This window comes from Felis catus, chromosome F1 (genome assembly GCF_018350175.1).
Source record: "Felis catus isolate Fca126 chromosome F1, F.catus_Fca126_mat1.0, whole genome shotgun sequence".
In the NCBI taxonomy this organism is placed as follows: Eukaryota; Metazoa; Chordata; class Mammalia; order Carnivora; family Felidae; genus Felis; species Felis catus.
The window spans coordinates 21,870,228-21,887,375 of NC_058384.1; the positions used below are offsets into that span (position 1 = coordinate 21,870,228).

General features: G+C 36.6%; 1 long non-coding RNA gene across 2 annotated transcripts in view; it reads left to right on the forward strand.

Moving 5' to 3' along the window:
* Positions 1-16,413, forward strand: part of LOC109495614 — a 38,072-nt gene extending 21,659 nt beyond the window's left edge. For both annotated transcript variants that reach the window (XR_002151133.3, XR_002151132.3), the window contains one exon: positions 16,366-16,413. This is a non-coding gene — a long non-coding RNA (uncharacterized LOC109495614). The remainder of the gene's footprint in view (positions 1-16,365) is intronic.
* Positions 16,414-17,148: the final 735 nt, after the last annotated feature.

Genomic DNA, 17,148 nt, shown 5'->3' on the forward strand with positions numbered 1-17,148 from the left:
TGTTATTAAGGAACTATTAAATTTTTTAGATATGATAGTCACAAAGGATTAAGTTTTAAAAGAAGGTCTTTATCATTAAAGATACGTATTGAAGTATTTATAAGTAAAATTACATAATGTCTATGATTAGCTATAAAATACTGTTTACTCCAGCACAGAGAAGGAAAAGGTGTGGGACAGATGAAGGAAAATTGCTAAAATGTTAATTGCTGGATCAGTACTAATGAATTTACCAAACTATTATTTCTATATGAGTGAGATTTTTGTGCATGATTTTAAAAATCAATAAAAAATGTATTAAAAATCTAGAATTAATCAATAACTCTAGTCTCTTACCAGAAAATAACTCCTGGGTTTCTAATAGCTTCATATTAGTGCTGTAACAAATTACCACAAATTGAGCAGCTTAAAACAATACAAATTTATTATCTTACAGTTTTGAGGTCAGAAGTCTTAAAATCAAGAAGTCTGCAGGCCAGCAGGGATACATTCCCTTTGGAGGCTCTAGAAAAGAACTTTTTATATTTTCTGGAGGCCACCTGCATTCTTTGCTTTTGTTCCTCTTTCCATCATCAAGGCCAGTAAGTATGGCGTCTTCAAATAACTTCCCATCTCTATCTCTGCTGCTTTCTCTCTCTCTTTGTCCCTCTGTCTCTGTCTCTTTCTCTCCCCTTTTTCTCTCCCTCCTCTTTCATTTCCTTTTATGACTAAGACCTTCCTGTCTCCCTCTTCTAACCCTTATGATTATATTAGGTCCATCCAAATAATCCAGGATAAGCTTCCTGTCTTAGGATCCTTAGATTAATCACACCTCTGAAGTCTATTTTGCTTTGGATTTTGTTTTTTGCTTTTTTGGGGGTGGGGGGGAGTGGGTTTTGTGACGTCTGTTTTGTCCTACAAGGTATTATATTCACAAGTTTAGGGAATTAGGGCATGGACATCTTTGTATTATATTCACAAGTTTAGGGAATTAGGCCGTGGACATCTTTGAGGGGCCATATACACTTGAAGATTACAGAAAAAAATAAAGAAATTTCCAGATTTCTTGAAAAAAACGAGAGGCTCTAACACATGGTAGCAACCAGCTGAACCAAGGAGCAACTACTTTCATTCAATTTGCCAACCATGCTACCACTGCCTACTGCCTTACAACCAACCTGTTTTACTTTACATTAATCTGCCTCTGCCTATATTTGGGTTTCTGATATCTGATTTAGAATGAAGGCTATACACTGAAGAACAGAAGTCCTGAATATCTGGAGCACAGACACAAAGAGAAATCAGATTGGAAGCCTGATTGGAGCAGGCCTGGTGTGGTCAATAAAACTTAAAGAGTCTTGAGCAGGGAAATTACATGCCCATATTGGAGTTTAAAAAACAAACAGACAAAAAACAAAACTCTTCATGCAGAGTGAAAAAGGGATTGCAAAAAGTGCTTTGGAAGCTGAAGACTAGAAAGTATCAATTTGGATTATTTTATCAAGTTTCAGATAAAAACCAAGGATGAATTTCAAATTTTGTGCAGTCTTGTTTTAGTCTGATAAAAAAAAATGTCCTTGTGACTCCTTAGCTTTTTCTAAAAACAATAAAATATAAGTTAGTCATATCTTGAAAAAACATTGACCAAAATTATTCTAAAATGAAGGGGGAAAACTTGCATAAAAAGTGAAAATCCAGATGATAAAACCTGACTGATAAAAGAAAACTTTCCCGTATGTTACAGAAAAGTCTTCCCCTTACTCAATACAGTACATCCTAGTATTATCCAAATAAACTTGAACTCATACAGACACGCTGAAAAAGTTATAACTCAGAATGACCCACGGGGCCTGTTTCCTGTTAGACTCTATCCCTGGTTCTGCTCTCTAATTTTATTTGAATACATTTCAGCAATGATTCATCTTGTGAGGCTGCCAATAGTCTTTCCTACTGAGCAAGTGGCATGTACTTCACGTACTTTAGCAGGAACACAACTGAGAATTTACTCAGATGGCTTCCAAATACCTTATTTGCTATTCAAAAATAAGTCATACTATTTTTTTATTAGTAATACGCTTCTCCAAGACTAAATATCATATGACAAACAGTGAAACTTAAAATAGCAAAGGAACATTATCTAGGGATGACTTTGCCCTACATTTTGGGGACCTGGTCTCCTTCAGTGAGGCCCACTGCCTGGGATCTACGTGGAACCTGTATCTGGTATCCAGGGTAAGCCATCACCTTCCAGATCCAGCCTGGTCCAGTGGGTACCATGGCATGTCTGACAGCGTGACAAATACTCCTTTTTTGGTAATTCTTATGCCCTAATACATTAGCAAGATTTTAGTCAAGACCATTATTTCATTATTATATTCTCACCTACTCCTTGTCACCCTCATCTCCACCTCCAGACTCAAGTCTGAAGTCTATGAATTGCTGAAGTAAAGCAACAATAATAATAGCTAATATTTATTAAGTCATTATGGGTCAGAGGATGTTCTAAATGCTTTGTACATCCCAATTCATTTAATTCTTACAGCCACCCTATTAGAGAAGTAGGTAGGTTATCCTTTTTACAAACAAGAAAACTGGGTTATATAGTGGTAAAGTCATAACTTGAAACTTTGCTATTAACCACCACACTCTAACTCTAGAGCCCATACTTTTAACCTCTATTTTACAAACATTCTGCTGTATTCTGATTCACCTTTTTTTTTAAATTTTTTTTCAACGTTTATTTTTATTTTTGGGACAGAGAGAGACAGAACATGAACGGGGGAGGGGCAGAGAGAGAGGGAGACACAGAATCGGAAACAGGCTCCAGGCTCTGAGCCATCAGCCCAGAGCCCGACGCGGGGCTCGAACTCACGGACCGCGAGATGGTGACCTGGCTGAAGTCGGACGCTTAACCGACTGCGCCACCCAGGCGCCCCTGATTCACCTTTTTCCTGCAATATTTAACACGGCATTGGATGTGCTCTTTTCTGGAGGGCTTCTAGGCTCCTCATGGACTCATCCTATCAGTCTACAAGTCATGACAGATGTAGCTGGATAGCAGTGGCCTCAACTTAAGTTCAAGCTGGGATCCCTACTTTTCCCAACCCCTAGGTAACAGCCACCCACAGATCTTCCTTTGTCCTTCCTTCATCTCCATCACGTCAAATAGATAACTTGATTTTTCGCTTCTACTTACTGCCCATATTGGAGATAACATTCCTTCTTCAACTGGGGATGAGCAAATAAAGAATCTTCTCTCTTCACTGAATCAGAAACAAGAAACAGAAAGAATCCTCCTTCCCCACACAAGTATCTTATGGAAGTTTGGTTGGCAGCAAGGACCATGTGTTCCTATGATCCAAATTTCCCAGCTGCAACTATTGTCCCCTTAGAGAGAGCTGATTAAGCCAAATCTAGAGTCATCTCTTAACACTGTTTTTCTCCTTAACCTTCTCACTCCCATACAAGCAGCATATTTAAATTGTTGTTGAATCTATCCATTGCTCTCCATGTCCATCCTCATTAATCTTATAAAGGCAAAATTATCTCTCACCTGAATTACTGAAAATGTGTTACCTGGTTTCCTAGACTTCCCTGCCTCTGCCATTCCATTTCACTTTTCACACTCTAGCTAAAGAATATTTGTAAAGAGCAAACTTACTCAATTTATTCCCATGCTAAAAATCCTTCAATGGCTCCCCATTGCTCTTTGAATAAATAAAAGATTTTCAACATTGCTTTCAATGACCTGGCCTTCATTTATCTTTCCAGACTCATCTTTCATCATCTGTCCCAAACATAGCCCTACATTCTCTTCCATTCTATCACTTGTAACTTCTCCTTGTTTTGCTAAAGTAGTATCTTTTTTCTTGCCTACTGGTGTTTGCACATCTTTTCTCCCACACCTCTCACTGTCCCTTTTCCTTTGTCATACTAGCGTATCCATGTTTTTGTGTGTGTCTGTATCTCCTGGTACTTCCTCATTGTTTTCATGGCTGGTTGCATTTCATTGCTATTGTTTGTATAGTTTATATCTCTGGCTAAACTGTAAGCTATGCAGGAAGAGGAACTATTTTACTTTTATTACTATTGTGTCCCTAGCACCTATTACAGTGCCTTGCAAATAATAGGCACTTGGTAATCATTTATTGAACGAATGAGCACATGAATAATCTGTTACATTACAAGTTAAATAAGTTTCCATGGATCTATTTGAAAGCTAAGCTTTCAAATTTACTTCTGGAATAGGTTGTTAATAATTTGGCATTTTGACCCATTTTGCCCATTTGTTTATTTAGAAATAGAATGTATTTTTACACAATCATCTCTTCCTTTCCTCACTAATGACTATTTCTAAATTTCCTATATTTGCTATTTGATTAGGAATATAGAATAAAACCATGGTCCAAGGTAGAGAAATTAGAAATGGCAATAAGAACTAGAAAAATTGGAAAATGGAAATATTAAATGTTATTTATAAAATGTTGTCAAATTACCTTGTATTTACTGAGTGCCTAACAAGCACAGATCTCGGCACTTAGGAGGCATCCCAAAAATACAGGTTGATTTTCTGAGTGAACGAAGCAACTTTTCAGAGTAGTTTTATCCCAATGTTCCTGATAGAAAAGGATATTGATAGTCCTTAGTGCTGATACCTCTCTGCCTACAGAATCGAGTCTAAGCATTGATTTTACAATATTTGTTTCTAGTTCTCATGTAGAATAAGTGTTTTGTGGGATCTTCCTCCTACAGAATTCCAACCTATGGATAGGACAGGTGCTTGAGGCACTGTGAGTCTTACAGAAGTTTTAGAAGTTCTCTTAGTGTCTTTCTGGCAGGAGGAGTGGTTGGATAGAGTTACTGTGGCCAGAGCTGGGAGCTAGGAGTAGTGGGCAGCCAAGAAGAGCTGGCTTGCCCTGAGACTCTGAGGGCAAATGCTGTACTGCTATTGGGATACTGAGGCTTAGGCCAGCACTGAAGTACTGAGTTGAGCCTTAGAGGTGATCAAGATCCTTAGAATAAACTAAAATGATCCTTAGCTTTTATAACCCCATGGGTACTGGCAGAAGCACAGATCAAATCCTCTCTGCTGGAACTGTTGCCTAATATAGACCCACTGAAATGCCACATAGTAAGATAAGGCAATCTGATCACAAATAAAGGTTACATAGAAAACAGTAGTTAATGTTATTAAAGTCAGAAAAACAATAAAGAACAGATTCAGATCCCTAAGATTTTCTGTATAGAGTATAAGAAGATAGACTTATAAATTTTGGGCAAACATGTATGAAATGTTTAAAGAAATAAAGGATTTCATCACAAGATAATTAAAAGCTACAAACCCATATATTTGAGGGGAAGTCAAACATCTAAAAATGAAAATATAGCTGTTGAAATTAAAAGCTCAATCAATAGTTAGGCAGTAAGCACATCAGCAGAGAGAATTGATGATATATCTTGAGAAATTACACAGAATGCATCATAAAGAGACAATGATATGGGAAATATGAAAGAGATGTGGAGGATAGAAAGAGAAGGTTAACACAGACCCAGAGTTCCAGAATAAGAGAATAGATAGAAAAGAGAGGCAAAATGTGAGCACATAGTGGTTGTAATTCTTTAGATATAATAAAAACATAAGTCTCTATAGAATCACAATATATTCCAATAAAATCCTGGAACCATGAGATTACACACAAAGGAATGACTGTTGGAATGACAGCAACAGAAATAAAGGAAATCAGAGAAATGGGATAATTTCTTCAAATTGTTGAGAGACAAAACTATCTTTCAAGAATGTGTAAAATAAAGACATGCTTAGATTTACCAAAACTGAAAGACTTTATTATTAAGAAATCTACACTAAAGCAAATAAAGCAGTATATGTGTGTGTGTGTGTAAATCAAAGCAAATATCGACTATGTAATTTAGAAAGCGCAATGTTGAATTTATGGAGCTAAAGAAAAGACAAGAATAAAATCCTAGGGGCAGCTGGGTGGTGCAGTTGGTTAAGCAACCGACTTCGGTTCAGGTCATGATTTCATGGTTTGCGGGTTCAAGCCCTACATTGGACTCTGCACTTATAGCATGGACCCTGCTTTGGATCCTCTGTCTCTCTCTCTCTCTCTCTCTCCCCCTCCCACTCTCTCTCTTTCTCTCAAAAATAAATAAACATGTTTTTTTAAAAAAAGCAAAGCCTAGACAAAATTATCAGAGTGGGAAGGAATAGAGTTAAAGTGTTATGAGGCTTTTATATTTGGGGAAAGCTTAAGATATTAATTAATTCCGATTTCTTTTTTTTAAAGTTCATTTCTTTTTGAGAGACACAGAGAGAGCAGAAGTAGGGGAGGGGCAGAGAGAGAGAGAGAGAGCCTGACGTGGGGCTGGAACCCACGAACCATGAGATCATGACCTGAGCCAAAATCAAGAGTCGAATGCTTAACCAACTAAGCCACCCAGGCACCCCTAATTCATTGAAATTTCTGTTAATGATTTGCTAGTTCATACAGCATTCCTGCTAAGAAATAATGAAAATTACCAAACACATTATAAATAAAACAACACTTTTTAAAGCATTGAATATCTTAAAAGACAGAAGGGAGTTCACTGGCTAAGTTTTGGAAGAAAGCCTCCATTTGGAAAAGTAAAGAAAGCTTAGAGCCCCAGAGCTGCAAAACCTATTAACTGGTATGTAGCAAAAGAAACAAAAACAAAACAAGAGTGGTAGACAAGAAAATAAGATACAAAGGCAAGAAATGGGCATTAATTTTCTCATTCAATAAATATTTATCATGCAGCTACTATGAGGACCCACTCTAGGTGCTAGGCACTATTCTACGAGTTGCAGAAACAAAAGAGAATAGAACAGATATGCAAAACCTTCAGATACTGGTAAAATGAATCACAGATTTTTTAAAAACAAGTATACTTGACATGTTTAAGGAAATAACTCACAAACGTACAAATATGTATGGGAAACAGGAAATCATGAAAAGTGACATAGCTGATGAGAGAAAGAACTAAACAGAATATCTAAGAGTGAAAAATAAAGTGAGAGAAATTTTAAAAAGCAATCAAGATGGCAAATAGGCACATGAAAAGATTCTCCACGTCATATATCATCAGGAAAACATAAATTGAAGCAATGAGATACTACTGCACATCTGTGAGAATGTCCAAAATATAGAGCAATAATACCAAATGCTGACAAAGATCTAGAGCAACAGGGACTCTCATACACCTGCTGGTTGGAATGCAAACTAGTACTGCTACTTTTGAAGACCAATTGGCAGTTTCTTACAAAACTAAACTTTTACCATATTATCCAGCAATAATGTTCCTTGTTATTTACCCAAAGGAGTTGCAAGAAGCTTGTATAGCAGCTTTATTTATAATATCCCAAATTTGAAAGTAACCAAAATGCCCTTCAGTAGGTGAATGGATAAATAAACTATGGTACATCCAAAGAATAGGATATTATTCAGTGCAAAACACACACACACACACACACACACACACACACACACACACACAACAAAAAACGAGCTATCAAATTATGAAAAGACAAGGAGAACTCTTAAATGCACATTAGTAAGTGAAAGGAGCCAATCAAACAAAGCTACATACTGTATGATTCCAACTATATGACATCATAGGAAAGGCAAAACTATGGATTCAATAAAAAGATCAATGGTTGCTAGGTGTGGTGGCTGGCGGAGAGGGATAAGGAGGGAAAGATGAATAGGCAAAGCAGAGGATTTTTAGGGCAGTGAACATACTCTGTATAATGTGGTAATGATGGATACATGTCCTTATGAATTTTTCCAAACCCGTAGAATCACCAAGAGTGAACCTTAAGGTAAACTATAGACTTTGGGTGATTATGATGTGTCAATGTAGTATACATATATATATATATATATATATATGTATACCATTCCTGAGTGATATTCATAGTGGGGGAGGTTATGAATGAGTGTGAGCAGGGAATATATGGAAAAATCTGAACCTGCCTGCCTTTCAATTTTATTGTAAAGCTAAAACTTCTCTAAAAAATTCTTTATTAAAAAAAAAAAAGACCCCGTGTATCTCTATATATTTGCCTGGCACAGAAAAAAGTATGAAAGGATACACACTTAACGTTGATTACCTCAATGTGGATTTGAAGGAAGGAACGAAAGAACAATGAACTTTTTCTCTATGTAAAAAAACAAAAACAAAACCAACCAACCAAACAAACAAAAACAATGGACATAGCTTGCATTATATGCAATGTACAGCTTACATTATATCCAATGATTGGATATAATGTAAGAAATAACCAGCTGGTGAACTACAAGAGAAATTAGAAGAAATAACCCACAACACAGGATAGAGAAATGAAAAATAAAATGGAATAAAGCAGAAGTGAAGATAATAGGTGTGAAGGAGACCATGAAAATGTCCTTATGTTTGATTAGAGAACCATCAGAAGAGGAAAGCAAAAATGGAACCGGTTTAAAATTTGAAAAGATAAAGGCTAAGAATGTTACTGATCTGAGGAGAGATAACAAACCACAAATTCAAGAAGTCCAACAAATTCCAAAAGATAATTTTTTAAAAATATACACTTAAATGCATCATAATGAAATATCAAAACCCAAAAACAATAAAAAGTTTTCAAAAATCAAAGGAGCCACAGCTACTCTGAAGCTGACTTCCCATCAGCAACAATGAAAGTAAGAATAGATATCATTTATTTCAAAAGTAATGCGGAAAATATCATCAGCCAAGACTTGAATAAAGTCTTCCTCCCTGTCTGTTTAACTGCTCTGGTGCAATTTTTCTTTTACATATCCTAACATGAGTTGGAAAATAGACCCACTTTTTGTATTTTCTTACAAAGTTTGTGTAACTGGCACTGTTTCTTCCTTGGGTGGTTAGCAGAGGTAAAACTCACCAAAAGAGTCATCTGGGCCTAGAATTTTCTTTGTGGCCAAGTGTTTTGACTAATAATCCAATTTCTCCATAATTTTATTATCTGTTGATACCTGCAACATTTATAGTGATAACCTCTTTTTCATTCTTAATCCTTTTGGGGGATTTTACTTTTTTATAAAATCAATTCTGAGAGATGTTTGCCAATTTATTAGTCTTTTCAAGGAACTAACTACTGCTTTGGTTAATCACAATTGTATATTTGTTTTCTATTTCATTAATTTTTTACTAACTAAGGTTTACTAACCTTCTTTTTACCACCGTAGAGTTTAATTTGCTAATCTTATTTCTAATTGTTAGCATTACTGGTCCAATGACTGATTAAGACAATCTATAACCAATGATAAAAGTTTAAAGATTTATTCTTGTAATCTTAAACAAGACCAGGATAACCATTACCACCATTTCTATTCAACATTGTACTGTAAGTCATGATCATTCATAAACATGAAAAAGAAATGAAAGGTATAAAGGGTTAAAAGAAAAAAAAAGAAAGAAAACTGTTATTATTCACAGATATTGTTGCTCATGTAGGACATCTAAAAGAATTTCAGGAAAATCATGAGAATAAGAGAATCTAGTAAGGCAACTAGATACAAATCTATACATAAAAATCAGTTGAGCTTTTATGCAGCAGGAACCAGCTACTATAAAATTAAATTTTAAGTAGATATAACTTTCATCAGCATTAAAACATTTTATCATCAAAATGCTTACTTCCAAAATATATACAAACTACTGCTACAAATCAATGAGAATAAGGTAGACAAACCAACAGTAAAACAGGTAAAAGAACAGAATAAACACTTAGCTAAAGAGGAAATTTAAATGGCCAACACAATAGGAAAACATGCTTAATCTTTTTATAACAATCAGCATTTTAAAACCACAGTGACAATACCACTATACAATCTCCAGATTGGCAAAAATTTTAAGCTACCAATAATACTATGTTAAAGATGTTGAGTCACAGGAACTTTTATTCACGGCAGACAGGAGTATAAATTGCATCGACTAGTTTGGAAAATTGTTTTCCATTACCCATTACAGTGGCCTCGGGTACACTAATTCCATTCTTAAAAGTTCAAGGATATGGTGCATCAGCATATACATGCAATAATGTCCTTCATCACATTATTCACAATTTTCAAAAATCAGAACTAGCCCAAATGGCCATAAATAGTTGAGTGAATAAACAAGTTGTGACATAATCATACAATGGAATATTATGCAAGAAAGAAAATAAACCAACCAACCATAGTTGGAACTTCATACGAAAAAAATGAATGGATTTTAGAAACAAAGTTGAGGGAAAGAAGCAAGCCAGAAAAGAAAAACATGTAGTATGATTGCATTTATATAAAATTCAAAAAGAGTAAATCTAGGGGCTCTGGGTGGCTTAGTTGGTTAAGCATCCGACTCAGTTAGTTTTGGCTCAGTCATGATCTCACAGTTTGTGAGTTCAAGCCCCACATTGGGCTCTGCACTGACAGGGCGGAGCCTGCTTGGGATTCACTCTTTCTCCCTCTCTCTCTGCCCCTCTCCTGCTCCCTCTTTCTCAAAAAATAAATAAATAAACAAAAATTTTTTAAAAAGAGAGTAAAACTAAAATATATTCATTTTGGATGTATATACAACTGGTAAAGCAAGGAAACTTATCATAAATTAAGGATAAGGCTTACTTCTAAATAAAAGGGAGAAATTTATAATTGGGATGAAATAGACAAGAAGTTTCTGGAGGTGCTTTTTATGGTTTTTAATCTGAGTTGTGCACAGGTATTTGTTTTGTAGCTATTAAATAGTAACTATGCTTTTTACACATTTCTATATGTGTTATACTTCATACCTTCAAATTGAGTTTAAGAAAATACTATACAGGATAGGCTTTAAGAATGGGTAGTAAAGTTTTGAGTATAACCACAAAAGAATAGAAATTAATGCAAAAAAAGCCAAGTCAGTTCAGAGGGTAAAAAATGGTCCTAGAAAAAGAAAAACAAACAAAAAGATAAGAATGCTAAAGAAATAAGCAGAGGGGACAAAAGACAAATAAAATTTTTAAAAATAAATAAGGTAGTAGAATTAGACCCAACTATATGACAATCAAAATAAACATAAAGGAACTTACATGAATATCATCAGTTAAAAGAAAGACATGGAAAGATTGGATTAACAACAAAAATAAAACCAAAATATAGTTCTGTGCTGTATATAAGAAAGAAAGTGAAAGTAAAAGGATAAAAAACGATGTACGGGGCAAATGTTAATCACAAGAAAACTGAGTTAGTCATGTTAATAAGAGATGAAATAGGCTGTAAAATAAGAAATGTTATTTGGAATAGATCATCAGAGCAGTGGTGGAACTTCACGCAGGGTCAAAAAGGTTCTTTTTCTACAAGTCAATGTAACAGGTCCAACATCTTCAGACTCTCTTCTTTTCAGTTAAGATGTCTATCCTAATAGAAAAGCCACTGAGATTATATATGGCATGCATGTCACACTACCTTTGATTCATTCCTCACTCTTACACTGCCCTTCTCAAAATAGCCCTTAGAAATTCATTCTTCACATAAATGAATAGAAGAATTCTAAGAAGTGAAACACAGAGAATTCAAGTGAAGCATGTTCACAACACCCACCAATAGGCTATTATTCTGTCATTGTCACTTAAAAGCAAAATGAAGAATCCAGATCAGCTTTACTTGAAATTATATGTCTTAGAGACCGTATCATTTTTTTCTCGCAAATATTTCTGTTATAGAGCATGATGAAACTCCATGTTATCATTCATACTATGGAGAAAAGAGCACCACTAACTATACTCTGAGGACAAAAAAATCTTTAAGTTTTTGTCTTAATATACGTATAATGAATACTGAGTAAGAAAAAAATATATATAATTATCCTAGGTAATAGGATATCATAAATAACTTCTCAAAATATAAGAGGAATAATTCAATTTTCAAAAATGAAGACAAATGAGCCAAAGCTATATTCTATGACTCAATAAATAAAACTTTTTTTTAAAGTTTATTTATTTCTTGGGGCTCTTGGGTGGCTCAGTCGGTTGAGTGTCCAACCTCAGCTCAGGTCATGATCTAGTTCGTGAGTTTGAGTCCTGCGTCGGGCTCTGTGCTGACAGCTCAGAGCCTGGAGCCTGATTCACATCCTGCGTCTCCCTCTTTGTGCCTCTCCCACTTGTGCTCTGTCTCTCTTTCTCTCTCAAAAAATGAATAAACATTTAAAAAAAATTTTTAAGTTTATTTATTTGTTTATTTAGAGAGTCCCAAGTGGGGAAGGGGCAGAGAGAGGGAGGGAAAGAGAAAATCCCAAGTAGGCTCCAGGCTCGGTGCAGAGCCTGATGTGGGGCTTGAACTCACAAACCATGAGATCATGCCCCTAGCCAAAATCAAGAATTGGACGCTTAACCAGCTGAGCCACCTAGGCACCCCTACTTTCAAGACCCCTAAATCAACAATGATGCATCAGAAAAATACAAATAAGCTTAATAAAATCTCAAATATGACTAAAGCTATAAATAAAACGGGCAGTTAAAAATAGTGAAACATTAAGCCAGAGGCATTTATACAAAAACACTGGTAACCTAATCTGATGTTGAGACTATAATGCCCCAAGATGAATTAATGTGTGTTCCTGAAAATTCACATTTAGTAATAAAAGGCGTCTGGAAACAGACTAGCTGTCAAGCCAGAACAATTCTGGGACTTCCATTTCTATATGAAAGTTTCATACCACTGTGAGACTATCAAAGGATTCAAACCAGGATATTCAAACTCTGCTTTTAATGGCTATTTCTATATTGTAAACAAATGGCTCTAATTCTCCATTCATCAGAAAAATTTCAGGGATTAAAATAACTATTTTTATGAATTCTTATTTCAATAATTTTTTAATGTTTATTTATTTTTGAGAGAGAGAGAGAGAGAGACAGAGCATGAGTAGGGGAGGGGCAGAGAAAGGGAGACACAGAATCCAGTGCAGGCTCCAGGCTCTGAGCTATTGGCACAGAGCCAGATGCGGGGCTCAAACTCACAAACAGTGAGATCAGGACCTGAGCCAAGGTCAGACGCTTAACTGAGCCACCCAGTCGCCCCTATTTTTATGAATTCTAAAGTCAGATAACATGTACTCCAAAATAGGAGCCTTCTGCCAATGTTTCCAGAAAAATTATATGCCTATGTAATTGCTCAGACTGCCTTGTTTCCAGTCATTCCCTCCTTTCACTTTCAGCTCTGTTTCAGCCATGAGCATAGGTTAGTAATAGCTCAGTAGCATTTTACATTTTTTGCTTAGGGCATCTTCTCTTGCTGTGGGCCCCAATCAAAGCTGTAGCTTTTCAGATCCTCCAGTAAATGGTCAAAGCAGGATACACAGGGTAGGTATATGTTTCTTTCAAGGCATGCCAATTATTAGGTCTCTTTCTTAGTGGTACAGGGCCAAAAGCACAGCAAGTTGTTTTTCTCTTTGGTGGAGATATCTTGGCATTTCCCAAATGCACTTTAATGTTACAGCAGGATCTGACATCAAGGTTGTCTGGTCTTTCCTTTTTCAAGGGGATCTGATAATGTAAACAATCAGGTTAGGGAATTGGCTAAGGGATATGATCATGACTTTTTCTTTTCAAGGCTTAAGTAAGACCTCTGTTTATTGAACCAGGAGTTTTTGCTTTGTTTTATATTATGTGATTGTTCCACTCTCAATTTTTTCCTAGGGAACTCATTCATAATCTAGTAGTCATAGCCAGATAGCTCTTCCAGACAGGCCAGTCTGATGATAGTGCCAGGCCCACTGCCTATTATGGTCTTGCCTTATCTCTGCCACCCCCATGGTGCTTCTCATTTCCAATGCAATATTTCATGGCAGCATTTCTGGCCTACAGCTATTTTAAACAGATGTTTAAAAACAGATCTTTTAAAGATATTCATACTTCCTTCAACACATATTTCAGATGTTTGTTGAAGAGACTATGATCTAGACCCTCTAGATTTGCCCATTTTTATAATTTCTAAAATAAGATATTCTAACACTTAACATCCACCTTTCTCTGTTGAATGCATTTTTAAGTGTGTTTGTGTATGTGTGTTAACCAAAAATGTTAGAACCAACTCAGCTAGTCTATTTCATATAGAATCTCGGGTATGTGGACCATACTGACAGATTCAGTAAAACTAAAATCATGCTTTCTCCTTAGTCAAGCATCTAGAAAATCTAGTCTCATGTATATTTCCTACTTTAGAGTTAATATACATTGGCATGTTCCTGACTGCCATTCTTTTGTTATATAAAATTTTACTTTCCAATATTGATTTCGGACTTTGGGGCATGCCAGGGTATAATTAATGGTCTAAGAGCGAAAAGATGTGGGGCATGAGAAAGACTGTTGACTTCTTTCTCAATGTGAACTATCTTCAAATGAAGGTATATAGGTACCTACAAGCATGAAAGAAAACACTTTTCAGACAGGAGAGAGAGAAGAGTCACTTCTCTGTCAAGAAAACTTTGGAGGTTCAAATTACTCTGATGCCTCTAGATCATTTTTTCCCTAATGGATGCCTTAACCTTCACATAAGAAATCTAGCAAAGTTCTTTTTTTTTATGTTTATTTATTTTGAGGAAGAGAGGGAGAGTGTGCATGGGCATGCACATAAGAGGGGCAAAGAGAGAGGGAGAGAGAGTCCCAAGCAGGCTCCATGCTGTCAGTGCAAAGGCAGATGCAGGGCTTGATCCCATGAGCAGTGAGATCATGACTTGAGCCGAAACCAAGAGTCAGAGGCTTAACTGACTGAGTCACCCAGGCACTACAAGAAATCTATCAAAGTTCTGGTACTAGTAATTAGTGCTCTCCACCAATTATTTCCAGTTCTCATTCTGGGAAAAATTGTACTTCTTTGCCCCCTCAAAGTTATGAAAGGCCATATGACTTCCTTTGGCCAAATATATTTGAGTAGAAGTGATGTCTCCCACTTTCCTTCCAAAAGCTTTAAGAGCCACTTCACAATTTGCCCCAATTTCTTTCCTTCCCTCTGCTACAGTCACCAGCAATGATCCATATAATGGCTCCTACATTAGCCTGTGTCCTGAAGTGAGGGGAGTGCAGAACACAGCAGCCAACCAACCTGCAATGGATTTGCAGTATGAGTGCTGCTTATTGCTTTAAACCAGTTAGACTGTGGAGTTGCTTTGTTATCATAACCTGGCCTATCCTGACTGATACAACTCTGATAACAATCCAATAGGTACAAAATAGAGGAGATTCTTTCAACATTTTCATATAAATTCCTTGAGTTTAATTTTTTTAACATTTATTTATTATTGAGAGACAGAGAGAAACAGCTTGAGCAGGGGAGGAGTAGAGAGAGGGGGGACACAGAATCTGAAGTAGGCTCAAACTCACAAACTGCGAGATCATGACCTGAGCCTAAGTCGGTCACTTAACCAACTGAGCCACCCAGGCGCCCCTAAATTCCTTGAGTTTACATCCACTTTTCCAAACTAGTACTTTAATATTTTGAGTCTACCAATTCCGTTGTCATTATTCACCCAATGCCATCAAGAGCCTCCCTACCCTGCCATCCTTGAATTCCTCACACTCTATATTGTTCCATGCAAGAAATTGTTCCAAGCCTTCACACTTTATCTTTTATTGAGATTTGTTTTTCCAGATGACCATAGGTCATAACTAAACTGTTTTATCAAAGGGTACCATACTTGATATCTCATTCTTCACTGATGATCTATGACCTGAGATTCCTCATCACTTAAATTTCTTGGTTGAAAGCAGAAGATGCTGACTCTGGCTAACCTTTAAAAAGGAAGTTTATTGGAAGGCTATTGGGGTCATGCAGATAAGATAGGAAGTTAGGGGACCAGATTTGGCATGGGAAAGAAACCAAGGGAGGTCTAGAAAACAAGGAATGAAGAATCAGGTGGAAACAATTATCCTAAGGCTGGCATAGCTGTTGCTGCCCTGATAGATGTCTGGTTATTCTCTCTGTCCTTACACCACTTGTCCAGAATTCAAATCTTGGAAGAAAATTTTCAATTAGAAGAACTTATATCACAAGCTCACCCACCAGCAGTTCCAGGGAGTGGGAGAGGAGTGGTCTGGCCTTTCAAGTTTCATTGTTAGAGGCATAGGCTTGAATTCCTTCCCACCATGGTTACACACGTTGGGAGGAGGCAAATCCCCCAAGAAATCAGGTTCTACTAGGGAGGAGAATGGATGCTAGGCAACAACAATACCAAAAAAGATAGCTGTCCATGAGAGAAGTGGGAAAAGGAGAGAATAATATGGTCCTTAATAAAAGAGAGTTTTATGGCTTCACTGTGTTACTAGGTTGCTATAGGAACTCAGGAAGTCTTCACTTACCAAATGCATTTTTTTCCTTGCAGGATCATGTAGCTGAAGGCACTTTGGAATAATACAAACCTTAATTCAAACCATGGTCTGTCGTTTCCTGGATATTTGGGGGGGGGGGGGAAGTTCCTTAATTTCTTTGAATCTCTGTTACATCCTACAGTTGCCTGAGGATTCTGAGTGAATATATATGGAAGACTTGATACACACCCTGCACTAAACAAACATTAGTTTCCACCCCCTGTGTCTTCAGAGAAAAGGACCAATAAGGATGTGTGTGTGTGTGTGTGTGTGTGTGTGTGTGTGTGTGTAGAGAGAGAGAGAGAGAGAGAGAGAGAATTATTTTAAGAAATTGGTAATTATTTTAAGGAAGATGCACTTATGGAGGCTGGTATGTCCAAAATCTTCATGGTGGGCTAGCATGCTGGAAACATAGAGAAGAGCCGATACTGCAGTATCTGACGAGGTCAGATACTTTTGCTCTGAGGAGGTCAGTTTTTTGTTCTATTCAGGCCTTCAACTGACTGGGGGAGGCCTACCCACATTATGGAGAGCAATCTGTTTTACTCAAAGTCCACTAATTTAAATGTTAATCTCATCCAAAAACATCTTCACATAAACATCCAGGATAATGTATGACCGTATATATACGAGCACAGTGGTACAGCCGGGTTGGCATATAAAAATTAACCATCATACCATGAGAGATGCTATAATTCAGGAAAATAGTCTTCCTTCTTTCTCTGCATTCAGTACAGTATTTTTTTAAGGCTTTTAAAACCAGTTGAGCAAGGGATGTCTGAGACTGGGCATATAGC